The sequence below is a fragment of the Phyllostomus hastatus genome, unplaced genomic scaffold, assembly GCF_019186645.2.
Source record: "Phyllostomus hastatus isolate PE091 unplaced genomic scaffold, TTU_PhHast_1.1 phas_contig_113, whole genome shotgun sequence".
In the NCBI taxonomy this organism is placed as follows: Eukaryota; Metazoa; Chordata; class Mammalia; order Chiroptera; family Phyllostomidae; genus Phyllostomus; species Phyllostomus hastatus.
The window spans coordinates 4,233,022-4,250,775 of NW_025333530.1; the positions used below are offsets into that span (position 1 = coordinate 4,233,022).

Genomic DNA, 17,754 nt, shown 5'->3' on the forward strand with positions numbered 1-17,754 from the left:
GCAGTGCTAAGTACAAAGAGAGGTATAATGTGGCCAAACTAAACAGACACTATTGTCCTAGACACCCTCTATTGTTATCTTCATCTTTTCCCAGCCAGTTGTCCCAAAGTGGCATGGTTGTATAATACAGTCTGAGTTCATGGGAGGATGCTGGATCTGAATGGTGGGGACATCAGATCATGGGTTCTAATCCATTTGTTACTTGGGCTGATCAAATGACATTTATGTGTCTCATTTTCCATATCTGTAAATCTCAATTGTTCATAACCAGACCCCATGCTTACCTATCTAGACTTATTTTCCATTATTCTCTCATTTAATCCCCAGGTACCAACCATTCCACACTCTGTGCCATGATCTCTGGGTGTTTTTCCAAGTTTCTCTTCTGATTGCAATGATCTTCCTTATACAATCTCTGTCCCATGACCTAACTCAGTGTTGGCACTTAGCTAAAAGATTGAAAACTATTGTGTAAAAAAAAAAAGATAATGAATTCAGTTCAACTATAATAAGCATTTAAATTTGTGAGAACAATTTGAAGACACTAGCAAAGTAAGATGTAATGGTGGGAAAAGATATGTACAAAATAGGTATGATAAAACAGGACCTGATAAATCATTAAAAGGGAAAGTTTCTCTACTCACAACACACTGACACCAATACCTGGGGTCAGTGCAGATGCCACAGGTTAAGGGCTAAATCCCACAAAACTGACCCCACTTCAGATACTAATCTCAAGTACAGGCCTCCAGTAATTTTTCTGGTTGACCAAAAAAAAGTAAATTTTTTATAATTTTTAAATAAATTTTCTGTAAATTGAGGGTTCCCACAACCCCCTCTTCAGGTTTAAGAATTTGTTAGAACAGCTCACTGAACCCAAGTAATATAATATAGAGTTTACTTATGATTTTAAATGTATTACTAAGAATACTTTTAAGGATAAAAATGAAGAGCCAGATGAAGAGATATATAAAACAAGGTCTAAAAGGGTTTCAAGCACAGGAGTTCTGTCCTGTGGAATTTGGTGTATGCCACCTGCCTGACACACAAACACATTCTTTTTCACCAAACCAGAAGTTCTCTGAACTTTCTTGTTTAGGGTTTTTATGGAGTTTCATTATGTAGGCATGGGTGATTAAATCACTGGTGACAGTTGATTGGAGGTTAGAGGATGGAACCAAAAGTTCTAGCCCTCTGATCACAGAATTGGTTTCTCTGGCAACCAACCCCCATCAGCCTAAAGTCACCTTATTGCCATAACACAGGTGTGGTTTATTATGAAAATTAAGGGGCTTATTATGAAAAGATACTCCTCTCACCCCTACCATTCAGGAAATTTCAGGGTTTCAGAAGCTCTATGCCAAGAATAGGGACAAAAATGAAGTACAAATCTTATTATATCACAATCATATAATAGAAAGCCAAGTCTCTTGCTTTGGGATGGTAAAGAAGGATAAGATTAATTCTGGCTCAGGGCTGAGAAACCATTCACAAACATGAGTTTCAAAGGACATTTGCATCACTAACTGCAGAACCAGCTCAAAATGGTGCCACCTTGTTTAAGAAGATAGTGAGGTGTTTTTCAGAGATAATGAGCCCAAACCACAAGTCATGCAGCCAAAGCATGCACAGAGGAGAGAATTTTGACCTCCAGCTGCACCAGCAAGCAAAGTCCCACACTCACCCATTCTCCCAACCCCCCACAGAAACAAAGGACTGGGACAGAACCTGAACTTGAACACAAGAATGCCTTCAGAAGTCAAAGATCCCTTGTATAGGAAGATGGCCCAGAAAACATGTTGGTGACCCTTTACCATAAATGGCCAAGTTCCAAGATCTTCTAATTAGAACTTGCCCAACCAGCACTTCCACATACTTATTCCCCCAACCCTTTAAAAAGCCTTAACATTGTCCAGAGAACAAAATGGAATAGAGGCACTATTAGGTCTCTCATCTTCTTGGTTGGCACCTTCTCAATCAATAAACCTTTCCTTACTCCAAACTGACGTTTTGAGTTTCAGCCTTTCCAAGCATCGGGTGCACAAACTTGGGTTGTTAACAGTGGAAGTAAACTTACTGAGTCTAAGCCCCATTAGGGCAAAGTCTGAATCCACCACTGTTCTTCACTAGTGTTGCTCATTTCCCAGTGCATGATCCAATGATTTGAAAAGTAAATACAGTGGGAGAGAAGAACCCAGCAAAGGACGACCTAACAACAACCAAAACCCAATTACAAGAGTGTCCACATAAACAGGATAAAGGGCATCATCCCTTTATCCTAAGAGCATCCAGCTCAGGGAATCAAGGACACTGTACCACTGAGTCTCACAGGTGTCCTACCCACAACAGGTAGTCAAAGAAGATAAATCTAATATGCAGAAACAAACAAGAAGAGTCACCTAAAATGGGAAACAAAGGAACAAGCCCAATCAAAAGAAAAGGAGGAATCCCCACCGAGAGTGCTAAATGAAATTGAGGCAAACAATCTATTAGACACAGAGTTCAAAATAATGGTTATTAGGATATTCAAGGAGCTCACTGAGAACTACACGGAACTTTATGGGAGCTATAAGGAACCTACTGGGAACTACATCAGCATGAAAAGGATATCGAAACTATCAATAAAACCAGGAGAAAATGAAGAATACAATATCTGAAATGAAGAATACACTAGAAGGAATTAAAAGCAGGCTAGATGAAGAAGAAGATCAAATCAGTGAGTTGGAGGACAAGGTAGAAAAACTCCCAAAGTAACAAAATGAGAAAAGACTCAAAAAGAACAAAGATAGCATAAGAAAGCTGTAGGACAACATGAAACATAATAATATTCGTATCATAGGAATACCAGAAGGAGAAGAAGAGGAGCAAGGGATAGAAAATCTGTTTGAAAAAAGTAATGATAGAAAACTTCCCTAACTTGGTGAGGGGAAAATCATGCAATTTTAGGAAGCACAGATCAGGGTCCCAATCAAGATAAACCCAAAGAGGCCCATCAAAGGCACATCATAATTAAAGTGGCAAAACTTAAACACGAAGAGAGAATATTAAAGGCAGCAAAGGAGAAACAGCTAGTAACATAAAATGGAGCTCCAATAAGACTATCAGCTCTTTTCTCAACAAAAACACTATAAGTTAGAAGGGAATGGCAAGAAGTATTCCAAGTAATGAAAAGCAAAGGCCTGCTATCAAGACTACTCTGTCCAGCAAGGCTCTCATTTAAAATGGAAGGCACCCTGGCTGGTGTAGCTCAGTGGATCAAATGCTGGCCTGTGAAGCAAGGGGTCACTAGTATGATTCCCAGTCAGGGCACATGCCTGGATTGTGGGCCAGGTCCCCAATAGGGGGTGTGCAAGACACAAGCACACATTGATGTGTCTCTCCTTCTCTTTCTCCCTCCCTTCCCTTCTAAAAATAAATAAATAAAAATATTTAAAAAATTAAAATTAAAATTAAAAAAAGGAAGGTTAAATAAGGAGTTTCCCAGACAAAAAAGGCTAAAAGAATACATCTCCACCAAACCAGCATTGTAAGAGATGCTAAAGGGACTGCTTTAAGAAGATGAAGAAAAAGAGAGAGAGAAAGAAACACAAGTACAAAGGGAAAAAATGGCAATGAATAAGTATCTATTAATAATCACCTTAATGGTAAATGGATTAAATGTCCAATAAAAGACATAGGGTAGCTGAATGGGTAAGAAAACATGACCTGCATATATGCTATCTACAAGAGACCTACCTCAGAACAAAAGAGTGCAAGTGAAGTGAATGAAAGTGAAAGGATGGAAAAAAATTATTCCAAGCAAATGGACATGAAATTAAAAAAAAAGGGGGTAGCAACATTTACATCAGACAGTATAGACTTCAAAACAAAGGCCATAGCAAGAGACAAAAAAGGTCACTTCATAACACGTAAGGGGGTAGTCCAACAAATGAATATAACCCTTATAAGCATATATGCACCCAATATAGGAGCACCTAAATATATAAGAAGAATCTTGGAGGACTTTAAGAAAAATATCAACAGCAACAGAGTCATCATAGGGGATTTGAACACCCCACTGTCAATAATGGACAGATCTTACAAAGAATCAACAAAGATATTGTGGCACTGAATGACACTGTAAATGAAATGGACTTGATTGATATATGCAGAATCTTTCACCCCAAAGAATCAAAATATATTCTTTTCAAGTGCACAGGAACATTTTCAAAGATAGACCACATGGTAGGACATAAAACAAACCTAAACATGTTCAAGAAAGTTGAAATCATATCAAACATCTTCTTGGATCACAATGGCTTGAAACTAGAAACCAACCCCAGGGAAAAATCTCAAACACATTCAAATACATGGAGACTCAATAACAGATTATTAAATAATGAATGATCTAACAATAATATCAAGGAAGAAATGAAAAGACTATCTGGAAACAAATGAAAATGAACATACAACAACCTAAATCCTATGGGACACAATGAAGGCAGTCCTGAGAGAAAAGTTCATAGCAAAGCAGGCCTACCTAAAGAAGATAGAAAAATCTCAAATAAACAACCTAACTCTACATCTACCAGAACTAGACAAACAACAACAAAGAAAGCCCAGAGCAAGTAAAAGGAAGAAAATAATCAAGATCAGAGTAGAATTAAATGACATAGAGAAACAAGAATAATTCAAAGGATCAATAAATCCAGGAGCTGGTTCCTTGAAAAGATAAACAAAATTGACAAGCCTTTAAAAAGATTCATCAAGAAAAAAAGAAAGAAGACACAAATAAATAAAATCAGAAACAAGAAAGGAGAAATACAACTGATACCAAAGAAATACAAAGGATTATAAGAAATTACTATGAACAACTATATGCTAAGAAATGTGACAACCTGGGCAAAATAGATACATTTCTAGAGTCATACAATTTTCCAAAAATGAATCAGGAGGGAGCAGAAAACTTGAATAGACCGATAACAACAAACAAATTGAAGCAGTAATAAAAAAACTCCCAGCACACAAAAGTCATGGACCAGATGGGTTCACAGGCAAATTTTACGAAGCATTTAAGGAAGAACTAACTCCTGTCCTTCTTAAACTATTTAAAAAATATTCAAGAAGAGGGAAGGCTCCCAAACTCTTTTTATGAGGTCATTATTATTGTAATTCCAAATCTGACACAACAAAGAAAGAAAACTACAGGCCAATATCTCTGATGAACATAAATGCTAAAATCCTCAACAAAATATTTGCAATCCGGATCCAGCAATACATTAAAAAAGTCACATATCATGATTAAGTAGGGTTCATCCCAGGGTTGTAAGGATGGGACAATATTGGCAAATCAATAAACATAATATACCACATAAACTAAATAAAAGACAAAAATGACATGATCATATTAATAGATGCTGAAAAAGCATTTGATAAAGTTCAGCACCCATTTATGAGAAAATACTCAGTGAAGTGGAGCTAAAGGGAACATACCTCAACCTAACCAAGGCCGTATATGACAAACCTGCAGCCAACATCATACTCGAAGGACAAAAACTAGAAGCATTTCCCTTAAGATCAGGAACAAGACAAGGGTGTCTGCTTTCACAACTCTTATTCAACATAGTACTAGAAGTTCTGCCCACGGTGATCAGACAAGCAAAAGAAATAAAAGGCATCCAAATTGGAAAGGAGGAAGTAAAACTGTTATTGTTTCCAGATGACATGATGTGTATATAGAAAACCCTATAGTATCCACTGTAAAACTACTTGACCTAATAAGTGAATTTGGCAAAACAGCAGGATACAAAGTAAGTATTCAGAAGTTGAGGGCATTTCTGAATGTCAACAATGAAATATCAGAAACATAAACCAGGGAAAAAATCCCATTTACTATAGCAACAGGAAAAATAAAGACCTAGGAATTAACTTAAGGAGTTATAAGATATGTACTTGGAGAACTATAGAACACTGAAGAAAGAAACTAAGGAAGATATAAATAAATGAAAGCATATACCATATTCATGGATAAGAAGAATTAATATCATTAAAATGTCCACAATACCCAAAGCAACCTATAGATTCAATGCAATACCTATTAAAGTACCAATGATGTATTTCATAGATCTAAAATAATTTTCAAAAATTTATATGGAACCAAAAAAGACCTTGAATAGCAACAGAAATCTTGAGAAAGAAGAACAATGTAGGAGGGATCACAAGACCTGATATCAAACTGTACTACAAGTCCACTGTAATCAAAACAGTCTGGTACCAGCATAAGAACAGACACATAGATCAATGAAACAGAATATGGAGCCCAGAAATAAACCCTTGTCTCTATGGTCAGTCACTACTTGACAAAGGGGGTGGGAGCATACAGTGGAGTAAAGATAGCTTCTTCAATAAGTGGTGTTGGGAAAACTGGACTGGTATGGCAAAAAATAAAACTAGACCACTAACTTACACCATACACCAGAATAAACTCAAAATGGATAAAAGAATTAGAAGTTGTGATACCATAAAAGTCCTAGAGGAAAACACAGACACTAAAATTATGGATATCCCATGCAGCAATATTTTTGCCCTTGTATCTTCTAGTGCAAGGGAAATATAGGAAAATATAAACAAATGGGACTACATCAAATTAAAAAGCTACTTCATGGCTAAAGAATCCATCATCAAAATGAAAAGGAAACTGACCTTATGGGAGAACATATTTGCAAATGATATCTTGGACAAGGGTTTGATCTCCAAAACATAAAAAGAACTTATTTAACTCAACACCAGAAAGTCAAACAATCCAATTAAAAAACAGGCAAAGGACCTTAGCAGACACTTCTCCAAGGCGGATTGCCCACAGACATATGAAAGGTGCTCAACATCACTAGCCATCATAGAGATTCAAATTAAAACCACAATGAGATACCACTTCACACCAGTCAGAATGGCCGTCGTAAACAAATCAACAAACAAGTGCTGGGGAGGATGAGGAAAAAAGGGAACCCTAGTGCACTATTGGTGGGAATGCAGACTGGTGTAGCCACTGTGGAAAACAGTATGGAATTTCCTCAAAAAACTAAAAATGGAACTGTCTTTTGACTGGTATTATACACTAAGAATCCTGAACTACCAATTCAAAAGAACTTGTGCACCTCTATGTTCATAGCGGTACTATTTACAATAGCCAAGTGCTAAAAACAGCCTAAATGCCCATCAGTAAATGAGTGGATCAAAAAACTATGGTACATTTACACAATGGAATACTGTGCAGCAGAAAGACAGAACTTCTACCATTTGTGACAGCATGGATAGTAACTGGAGAATATTATGCTAAATGAAATAAACCAGTGAAAGACAAATACCATATGATCTCACCTCTAAGAGGATCCTAATGAACAAAATTAACCAATATGCAAAATAGAACCAGAGGCATGGAACCATGGAACAGGCTGACAGTGACCAGAGGTGGCTGAGGGGAATAAGGGTGGAAAGAAGAGGAAAGGACTTGTCAAGGAACATGTATGAATGACCCATGGACATGAACAACAGGGTGGGGAATAACTATGGGAGCAGGGGTGGACTGGGCAAAGGAGGGAAAAGGGGGAAATTGGCAAAAACTATAATAGAATAACAATAAAATATTTTTTAAAAAGGAAAGTAAATACTTTTGGGGGTTTGGGGAAGAGGGAACGGGTGAAGGCCATCATAGGTAGAGAGTAATCTGAGCAAAGGAAATAGTGAACGACTTGGTTTTGTTTTCAGGGAAGCAGAGTATGCCTTCTGGGGGATATTGGCTGTTTTAAGCTGGTTATTTTTAAGAAATGAAAGACTCAGGAAAAACCTTTGACCTTTCCTCTAACAATCTAAAATAATTTAGATAGAGGACCTGCTCCAGGAAGGGAGCCATCATGACCTGTAACTATGGTTTAATGCGAACTAGTCGTAAGAAAGAACCTAGCAAGGCCCCTTTTCTCCAAGTCCTCTTTGATCCCATTCTTAAAGATGGCCCAGAAAACATTTGTTCACCAAACATTTGCTTTCATCTCCATGTGAATTGCCCTCCTGCCCTTTGAAATCAGAAACCACAACCTTCCCCTGTCCTTAGCTCCTTGCCTTTATCCTCTGGTATATGTTCAAATGCAATAATTTGGTTATTTTCCCCTGTTAATCTGTCTTATGTCAATTTGATTATGAAACCAAGCAGAAGAACTTAGAAGGAAAATTATTTTTCCTTCCCCATAGTTTGTTTTTGTTTTACTTGTTTTAAGTGGTTATAAGAAGTTTTTATTTGTTGGCCTTCCATCAAGAGAAACCATCCAAATTTACTGATGGCAAGCAACTATTATCTATTAATATTTTCATTGCCAACCTGTGTCATTGCCCCGTAAATAAGAATCCCTAAAACTCTGAAACCTCTCAGTTCCTTGATAGATGCACACACACAGTACTGAGGAGAAGGCTCAATGCTAAGATTGTGCAAGTCTTCTGGAGGTTTCCTATGCTTTCATGTAAAGAACAGAGCTTGGAGGGGAGAAGCTAAAGATTTCTTTTTGTGGCTTCATGCCTGTCACCCACACAAACACCAACACACTGGGAGATTGCTCCCTGATTCAGCAGATTCAAGTAAAAGCCTGAGATGTGGAGAAAGCTACCACGTAATCCTTGAACACATAGTTAACTTCTATTTTATTAGAAATGATTTTCTGCTGTTCTACTATTTATCATTTACAGAATAAAAAAACAGTTAATGTAAATGTCATTCTCTATGCACAATGTTGTTAAAAATTAGTGGACTTTTAGTGGGAGTTACTGAAGGTGAACAGATTCCTGGGAGGGGGAGGGAAGGAATTAGGTATGATGGAATGCTCTAGCAAGCCAGCAGTTATGCACAATAAACAAACACACACAAATCTTTGTTCAAAGGCCCTTAGTTCCCAATATTGACATAAATAGCCTTTCTAAAGAGATTTACATATTTTAAGTATTAATTAAAGTTCAGTAACTGTGTTATACAGAATTGGTTCAATGAAAGTGTTCACAAGCCAAAACTGCAAGTCATTCTGTTACAGAACCCCACCAGTGCTGTTCTGGAATAGCTGTGGAGTTTGAGTGCCTGACCCCAAGGAGTAAAAGTCCTGATGCAAGAGTTTGGTGAAAAGGGAAAGGGGTTGTTTACTTAAAGGTTATACAAATTTAGAACAATTGCAGAGTTCTGGCCAAGGTGGAAATGTATGTGGAAACCCTTTGCTTCCTCGAACAACCAAAAGGAGGATAACAATGAGTCTTTCTCAAAAGAGACCTTACAGGCAAGAAGGGGCTGGAAAGGAGTATTTGAAGTCAAGAAAGGCAAGGACCTACACCCAAGATAGCTCTATACAGCAAAGCTTTCATTTAGAATGGAAGGGCAGATCAAGTGCTTCCCAGATAAGGTCAAGTTAAAGGAGTTCATTATCACCAAGCCATTATTATATGAAAGGCTAAAGGGACTTAGCTAAGAAAAAGAAGATAAAAAATATGAACAGTAAAATGACAACAAACTCACAACTATCAACAAATGAACCTAAAAGAAAAGAAAAACAATGAAAACAAAAACTAAGCAAACAACTGGAACAGGAACAGAATCAGAGAAATGGACATCACATAGAGGGATTTCAGTGGGGAGTGGGAGGGGAAGAACATGGGGGAAAGGTACAGGGAAGAAGATGTACAATTAGTAGGCACAATATAGACAGGGAGAGATAAAAATGGTATAGGAAACAGAGGACTCAAAGAACTTATATGTACAACCAATGGACATGAACTAAGGTAGGGGGATGCTGGAGGGTTGGGGGACAGGGCGGAGAGGTGATAAAGGGGGGAAAATTGGGAAAACTGTAATAGCATAATCAATAAAAATACTTAAAAATAAAGGTTATACAAATTTAGAATAATGGCATATTTCTGCCGTTAAGTCCCATTCCCTTTAAAAACACCTAGAAACATGTAGTCCTGCCTCTCTTTGCTAAACCAGGGCAGTTTCATAATATGCCACTCAGAGGTACCATTTTTCAGAAAAGCAGAAGTCTGCAGCTCAGCATTCCTGGTCACAGTTCAGCTCCAAGCATCCCTGACAAATCCAAGTGGCTAGGCAGGTCCTGCGCAGCTCCGTCAGCTCTGCCACCTTCTCCAGTTAGATCTCCTCTCACTACCCTCAGCAAGTGAGGGATTCTCTCTCTTTGCTGTGCCCTGCTTAGGGCACTGGAGATCTGGGTTTAGAAGCTTGTCCGGTGTCACTGAGGACAGAGGCAAAGCCATTGTTCTACCCAGCACCCACCAGGTAAGCTGCTGTGCACTGAGATGCACAGGACCCTCCCTGTGGGTCCCTCCCTCTCTGGCTTTCAGACCTCCCCACTGACCTCTCTTACTCCAAATCTCATGGTGGTCCTCTTCTCTTTCAGCCCACCCTTATTTAAAGGCTCAGCTTGGAACTTCCTGTGTGACCTCATATCTGGCACCCTCTATGATGTGCCAGTTTTGCCAGTTCCCCAGTCTTTTGCCTTCTTTTGGCTGCCATCTTTAGTCAGTGCAAAAGTTCCCAGCAATACATGGGTGGCCATCCAACCTCTGCTTCTCCTGCAGGTGCTGTCTGAGCCTCCCCCCAACTCCACCCCTTCCCCCAGGCTATGTTAGGAGTCCCTGAGCATTCTCACACTGAGTGAGGCACACAATTCACCCTGGGCGTCAGCCCTCCTCTCTTCAGGACTGCATGCTACTAACTTGCCATTGTTATGCAATGTATCTCAAATGCTGTACCATCCATTCCTCCCTTTCTCCAGTCAAGGGTTGTGGGAGTTGTTCTCCTGTTTTCAGGGGTCTTATTCTCTGCACCCCTTTACAATTCTCCCCTTATTCACCTTCCACTTATCTACATCCAATTACCCTTCAAGGCCAGCCTCTTTCTGAAGACTTTCCTAATAATTTCACTTTATATCCATATTTTTTCACTCTAAGAACCTACTGTCTATGCCACTCATGTGCAGCCTTATAATAATATTAAATTTTCATGCCTTATCTACCCAAACAGATTATTAATTTCTTGAGTTCTACACTTTGCATTTATCATAGCAGATTGTATAGCCCATACAAATAGTAGGACTTCAAAAAAATTTGTCAAGTATTTCTTATTTTAAAACAAATGAAAATATCCCTAATGTTAATCCCCCAAAGAAGCTGGAATTTATTTAACTCCCATCATGATAAACTTGGAAAGGGGTACTTTTTCATTTATCATTATGCTTGCTGAAGATAAGATTCTCAGCCTTGCTGCTTTGAACCCAGAGGTGTGCATTCAACATATTCAAGCAAATTCTAGGATAGCAGAATCAAACAATCTGCCAAGGGCTTCATCTCGGTGCACAGCAGCTTACCTGGTGAGTGCTGGGTAGAACAATGGCTTTGCCTCTGTCCTCAGTGACACCGGACAAGCTTCTAAACCCAGATCTCCAGTGCTCTAAGCAGGGAACAGCAAAGAGAGAGAATCCCTCACTTGCTGAAGGGGGAACACTGCTGCTGACCCTGGTCCCAAGAGGAGGGTGCTGCTGAAAAGCTGGCTTGCTGCTACTTGACAGAGAGAAGCAGCCACTTGAAATGCCTTGGTTTTTTTCTTTCTTTTTAAGGGGGAAAAGGGTGTTTCAATGATCAGTTGGTCCTACTTATTTTTGCTTAGAAAAAGGGACAGATAAAGCTGTTACCTAATTCCAAAGCTGAAGGGGAGGAAATAAAACCATCTGCAGTTGCTCTGATTGGCTGAGCACCTGCTATCTGGCAGGCTGTTCACCTCAGCTTGCCCAGGTGGTGTCCCTGTGGGCCAATCAGTCCCTCTGATACTTTCAGCTTCTCGGAACAAGTTTCTCCCTTGCCAGAATTCTGCTTTGAAATCTGCCCACTGTTCTCTTCACCCCCAATCCTGGTCACAGGTCTAAGACTTGAACTTAATTGCCAAGAAACCACATTTGTCAAGAGATAATGTATCTAAATATTCAGAAGTTGATGGGAATTAATACCTTTAATATTCAGAAATATTACCTCATTCACTTTGGACTCAAAGTGTAGAGTTCACTTGAATTCACCAGTTTCAGTGTAAACAGTAGGTCAAATGCCAAAAACATCAAAGCCAGAACCAGACTTCATATGAACTCTCCTTTCTCCCTCCTTCAGCCAATCAGCCACCAAGTCCTGCTAATTTTACTTTCTATATATTTCTTGAATTGATTCCCTTCTCTTCATCTTCAGCTAAGGTCCCTAAACATATATATGTGTGTGTGTGTGTGTGTGTGTATATATATGTGTGTGTGTGTATATATATATATTTTAAATACAGGCTTAACCCTTTACCCAGAGCTGCCCACCTAAGAAGCAAAGCTGATGTTGTCACTCTGTTGCTCTAAGTATCTCAACAGCTCTGCTTAGCCTCCAGTTTGTATCAGGCTCTCTCCCCTGTCCATCACTGCCTCTCACTTTGTCTTCTAGTGATACCCACTGCTCCACTTTAGTCTTTCATATTGTTGTGCCTTACCTAACACTGTTCACTCCACTTGGAATGCCCTTCCCATCTTTATTCACCCCACACCTCGTTCAAGACTTAGTTCAGGCATCATATCCTCCAGTGAGCCTTCCCTAATACCTCATGTAGAATTAAATGACCTCTGTATCCCTGTGCATAACTCTCTTAACATCTGTTACATTTTGGTGAATGTACTCTTTCTAAATCCATCTCCCTCACTACACTGAGGGATTGTACAGAGCATTTTTTGTATCTCTGGTACTAGGTTCACAGTAGGATCTCAATATATCTGCTGAATGAATGAGTGTTTGATGTTTAAACATCAAGAAAGAAAGGTTGTTAAATCATGATAGAGAAAAACAAAAATTCTATCCTGTGGAGCTCTTGCTCTAAAGAGGAACACAGAAGCACCCAGAGTCTGACCCCTGATGCTGTGAGATGCTGTGAGGTGCTGTGAGGAGGGTCCAAGGCCAAAGGGTCCAAAGATGATTGTGTAATGCTGCAAGTGGAGAAGCTCATCATATCTGGCAGCTCCACAAGAAAGAGGTGAAATGGCAAAGCTCCTCCCAACACTTAATTTTGATAGTTGACTGATGACTACCTGCCTCCCGGGAAAGAAGGCAGATTCAAGCCCAAGGAGTATGGGAGACCTGGCTTACCTTCCCAAGAAACACAGGCCCCTACAAGCATAGAAATTTCCATCCTTAGGAACTTGCCACCTGTGTGCCTTTAGCCCTCAGAGATGAACTGAGAGCAGAAAAGCATTTTAGTCACTTTAATAATCAAACCGTAATTGTTGTTTTGGAGCACTATTTGGAAATTGTGGCATTGACACCACTTGTTTTTTAGGCACATGCAAGCTGTTTATAATAAAAAATGACATTTATATATCACTTTGTTCCCATGATCCCCCTCGCCGTAAGAGACCCCGGAAGAGGTGTTGCAAGTTGACATCTGGGGGAAGTGAAGCAAAGCTGGGGAAGAAACTGGAGCCAGAGCTCAGTAAAACTGGGTGTGTACAGCGCTAGGTAGAACTAGGCGAGGGTGGGTCCAGTGTGGCTTTGAAGGTGGAGATAGCTACCCTGGAGGGAATATGTTACTCATAAACCTTTTTAAGAGCTTTGCCTGGATGACATTGGCAAAGCAATTAAACATCTGTGGACAGACATGACCTAATTTATTGGTCTTCCAGTTGCCTTCAGTGGAGCCGGTGCTATAGCATAACCTATAACTAAGAATGCATTTTGGTAGGGTGCGGGTTTGGGGTTGGCTGAGAATAGGGAAGGCACATATCTTTAAGGAGGAAGAGGCACCAGCAAGTAGCAGACCAGGGGCTAGCCCCTCCCTGACATATTCTCCATGGGAAAGGTCATTTTCAGAAGTCCCTGAGCAGCTGAGTCCCAGTGCTTTCTGTTCTGAGGAGTGAAGCACCAATATGCTCAGGGGACAATTTTCAGCAAGCCAAGTTCTTAACTTGGCCTTTGGTGATTCTGAAGGGGAACTGCAAAGTGCAAGCTCAAGTGCAAATGCAGTGATTCAGCCAACAACTTAGACCTACATTCAAATATGCATAGTCCCAAAAGTCATTTTTATATACCTAAACAGCATCTGGAAGAAAGGAAGAGAGCTACAAGTAAAATACATGATGACCATTTTTAAAATAGGCTGTAAAATGTTCCGTTTAAAGGCCTAAAAATAAAAGACAAAACAAACCAACCAAAAAACTTGTGTTGCCCTCTGGGCACTAACACAATCTAAATTAAAATGCTGGCTGTTTAGGGGATTTAATTAAAACCCACAAAATGTTCCTTAGGTTGTCTGGAAGCCTCTGAGGATTCTGTCTTTAAGGTCCCTCTGCCCCATGATCCCTCCGACCTGTATCACAGCAGCACCTCTAGGACATTCACTGAGGGTCTGAGGAGCAGCAAGCCCACTGACGGCAGGGAGGGGGTTCCTGCCATGAATGCTGAGTTGCAGACTTCTGCTTTTCTGAAAGATGGTGCCTCTGAGTGGTGCATTCTGAAACTGGCCTGGTTTGGGGGCAGGATTATGTGTTTTGGGGTGTTTTAAAAGGAGCAGGACTTAACAGCAGAAATCTGCCATCATTTTAAATCTGTACAACCTTTAAACAAACAACCCCTTTCCTTTTTCATCAAACTCTTGCATTGGGAGTCACACTTCTTGGCGGCAGACAATCGAACCCCACAGCTGTTCCGGAACAGCACTGGCAGGGTTCTGTAACACTACCTCTGCCCAATCACTCGTTGCTATTTAACTCCCTTAAAGCTAAGGTATTAACTTCCTTTTGACCCTACACGTTTGCACACAGGTCCATTGCCCTGTGTCTGGATCACTTCACCTGTAGAGCCACAGGCCATGCTGCACCAGTGCCACAAGGGACAGTTGGAATCCTGTGTTCTAGTCCCAGGTCCACACCTGGGTGTTACTATGGTCTTAAGGCTCTTTGGGGAAAGAGAAATATAAAGATCATATCTCGTCTTGAAAAAAGGAGGATAATGGTATCTACCTTAAAAGATATTAGGGGGGATCAAGTGAGCATGGTAGGTTTACGTATAAGTATTACATATATTTAATAAGTTACCAGTCAAGTATTCCTGAATCAGGAGAGAGATAGACAGAGGGAAAGAGAGAGAGAGATCGAGACCTAATTCCTCTTTCTTTTGGCCAATTTGGATTGAAATCAGGCCGTTTTAGCCTTTCAGAAACTCTCTGACCTTCCATGTTGCCTTTCTTGAGCTATTTCCTGTTTTTTCACATTGAACATAACCACTCAACAGCCAGTGTGAAGAAACCATGATTATAGTTGGGTTTAAGGAAGTAAATTCACCAGTCCTGATCTAATCAGCTCATGGATGTTACAGCACTTGTGTTTATGAGTAACACATACTTAGTGGGCAATAAAACAAAATAAAAACAACAAAAAGTAAAAAGCAATTCTTCTAGTTGCCAGACTAAATAGCTCCAGGGACAGAAGGTCCTTTTGATCCTACAAAGCAATTTTTAAGTGGGAAAGTACTAGAAACAAGGTATATTACATTTGTGTGAGGTGTAACCTTCTAGATTGGTCTTTGCTAGGATGCCAAGCTTTTCCCTGCCAAACCACAGGGTTTCCTGAGAAATCAACCATCCCTAAACTCATGGAAAGGCATGGAATGTAGGAAAGATGTGACAGAAAGTCAGTGCCAAATGCCCAGTGTTCAGGCAGCCAGGATGGGATCCCTCAGCACACTTTAGGATCATCTGGGGAGCTTATAAAAAATGCCCATGCCAAACCTGATCACAGACCAATTAAGCCGGAATGTACAGTGGGGCCTGGTATTGGTGGTTTTGAGAGTTTTCCAGACAGTGGTCATTTCAGCCAGGTTTGAGAATCTCTGTCTTAGCAGAGTCTGTGGGCCAAAACCTGTAATCACTGAAGGCAGGAAAACACACCAAATGTATCCTAGTGCACAGGTAGGCACAGAAAGGGGAGAAACAGAGTACGTATGTGAAGGCCAGTGCAACCCCATCTGGGACAGGTAAATCCCAGTGCCTGCCACGCCATTACATCACCTTTAGATGAGTTGGACAGGTTATAGTCACTGCTTAAAAACCCAGCCCCCATGCAGTGCTACAGATTGGATGCCTGGCTCTAGGGCAGCCCAACCACAGGTGAGCCAGAGATGCATCAGGTGACCTGGCACGGACAGCCATGAGCATCAGAATCTGGACCACATGAATGAATTGGCCAATTGAAGAATGCAGCAATACCATGAGAAGAAATCAAAGGCACCCTGGGAGGACAGTGTGGGCTGTGACATGCAAGCTGAGTGAGTAGCTGTTCCCTCAAGCCATCTTGATTCCCCAAGTCCTTCAAATTCCAGTTTCAGTCCATGTGCATCCTTTCTGCAAAGCTCTCCACCAATGGTGCCCTCAGTGACTTTTCCTGAGTGACTTTCCCTGAGTGCCCTGAGTGACACAAAACCCTGGCTCACTCGAGCATGATGGAGACTACATAGGAGAATATCCAGAAAGGCTGGGAGAAGGAATAGCACAAAGAAGCAAGAACATAACAGAACAACTCCATAAAGGTGAAGAAGCAAAAGAGAAGCTGTAAAAGAGCATAGAATGGGCATGAACAGCAGTGTAGGATAAAGGGAAGGAAAACTCAGGAGAATTTTCTGGCAGGAAAGCACAGCCTTAGCAATATAAGGCAGTGAGAAAATGTAGAATCTAAAGGATGATAAAAAAGGACAACAGGATGGAAGAGAAAAGAAGAGGACAAGAAATTGTCTTTCCCCTGCTCTGCTCTGCCCTGCTGGGAGACACCCCTAAAGCTGCATTTTTTAGGCTCCAAGTCCTGGTCAACTGCTTCCAGCTGTCTGCAGTCAGGTACTGCCAGGAGACTGGAGGGCAAGAAGGGAAAAGCCAGAGTGTCTGTCCTCCTCCCCTGTCTTGTGTAGAACTTCTTGGCAGTGATCGTCTCTCCCACATCTCCAAATCCTCAGCCAGTTTCTCTTAGGGGATCCCAGCCTGTGGGCTTGGATAACACCACCTGCTCCCTTTTCCTTTCCATCCGGTGGTGTGCTAGAGCTGGCTCGTACTGACTCACAAGAGCAGGTTGTTAAACATTTAGGAATTTTGCAAACTGGTTGTTAAACTATCGCTAGCTTCAAATTGGCCCATGCTACAAATCAAGACTTTTTCTCCAGCGGAGCCTGCTACCAGCACACTCCAGGCCTCCTGCTGCTGTCAATCTCTGGTTTGCTCACTGTCCCAATTGTTTCTCTGCCTCTTTTTATTACCATGTAACCAATTCATTGCGATGCATTCTTTTTTTAAAAAAAATAATGAGTAGTTTCTGTTTTCCTGGTGGGACCTTGACTGATATGCAGACAATGGTCTCCTAAAGAGCTTTCCCAATTCCCCTGTGAGAGTAAACATTAAATTGACATGTGAGGCATTTATTTTGCTTGTTTGTATGTCTAGTAATCTTGTTAATTGCTTATCTTTGTGACTAAGTAATTCTTAAAGCACATTAATTTTGTTATACGTTAAAAACTTATACCACACCAACAGGGCATTAATTTGAATAGCAAAAGAACCAGATCTAAATGACAACCAAGTCCCCTGATGGAGATGTCAAGATGGATGGTCTACCCTCTGTTGGGTTTGCCACCTGGCATAGGACGTGGGAAGAAGGAAATGGAAACACGATCCACTAACTACGT

The 17,754-nt window shown here is 40.5% G+C and overlaps 1 protein-coding gene across 3 annotated transcripts in view; it reads right to left on the bottom strand.

Moving 5' to 3' along the window:
- Positions 1-17,754, bottom strand: part of EXPH5 (exophilin 5) — an 80,783-nt gene that overhangs the window by 52,273 nt on the left and 10,756 nt on the right. The window contains exon 1 of one of the 3 annotated variants that reach the window (XM_045838175.1): positions 11,388-11,625. The exons of 1 other annotated variant lie outside the window; for it this stretch is intronic. The gene's annotated coding sequence lies outside the window, so the exon portion shown is untranslated. Of the gene's footprint in view, positions 1-10,022; positions 10,143-11,387; positions 11,626-17,754 lie in introns of those variants that run through there. One more of the 3 variants, XM_045838180.1, reaches the window with a different exon arrangement.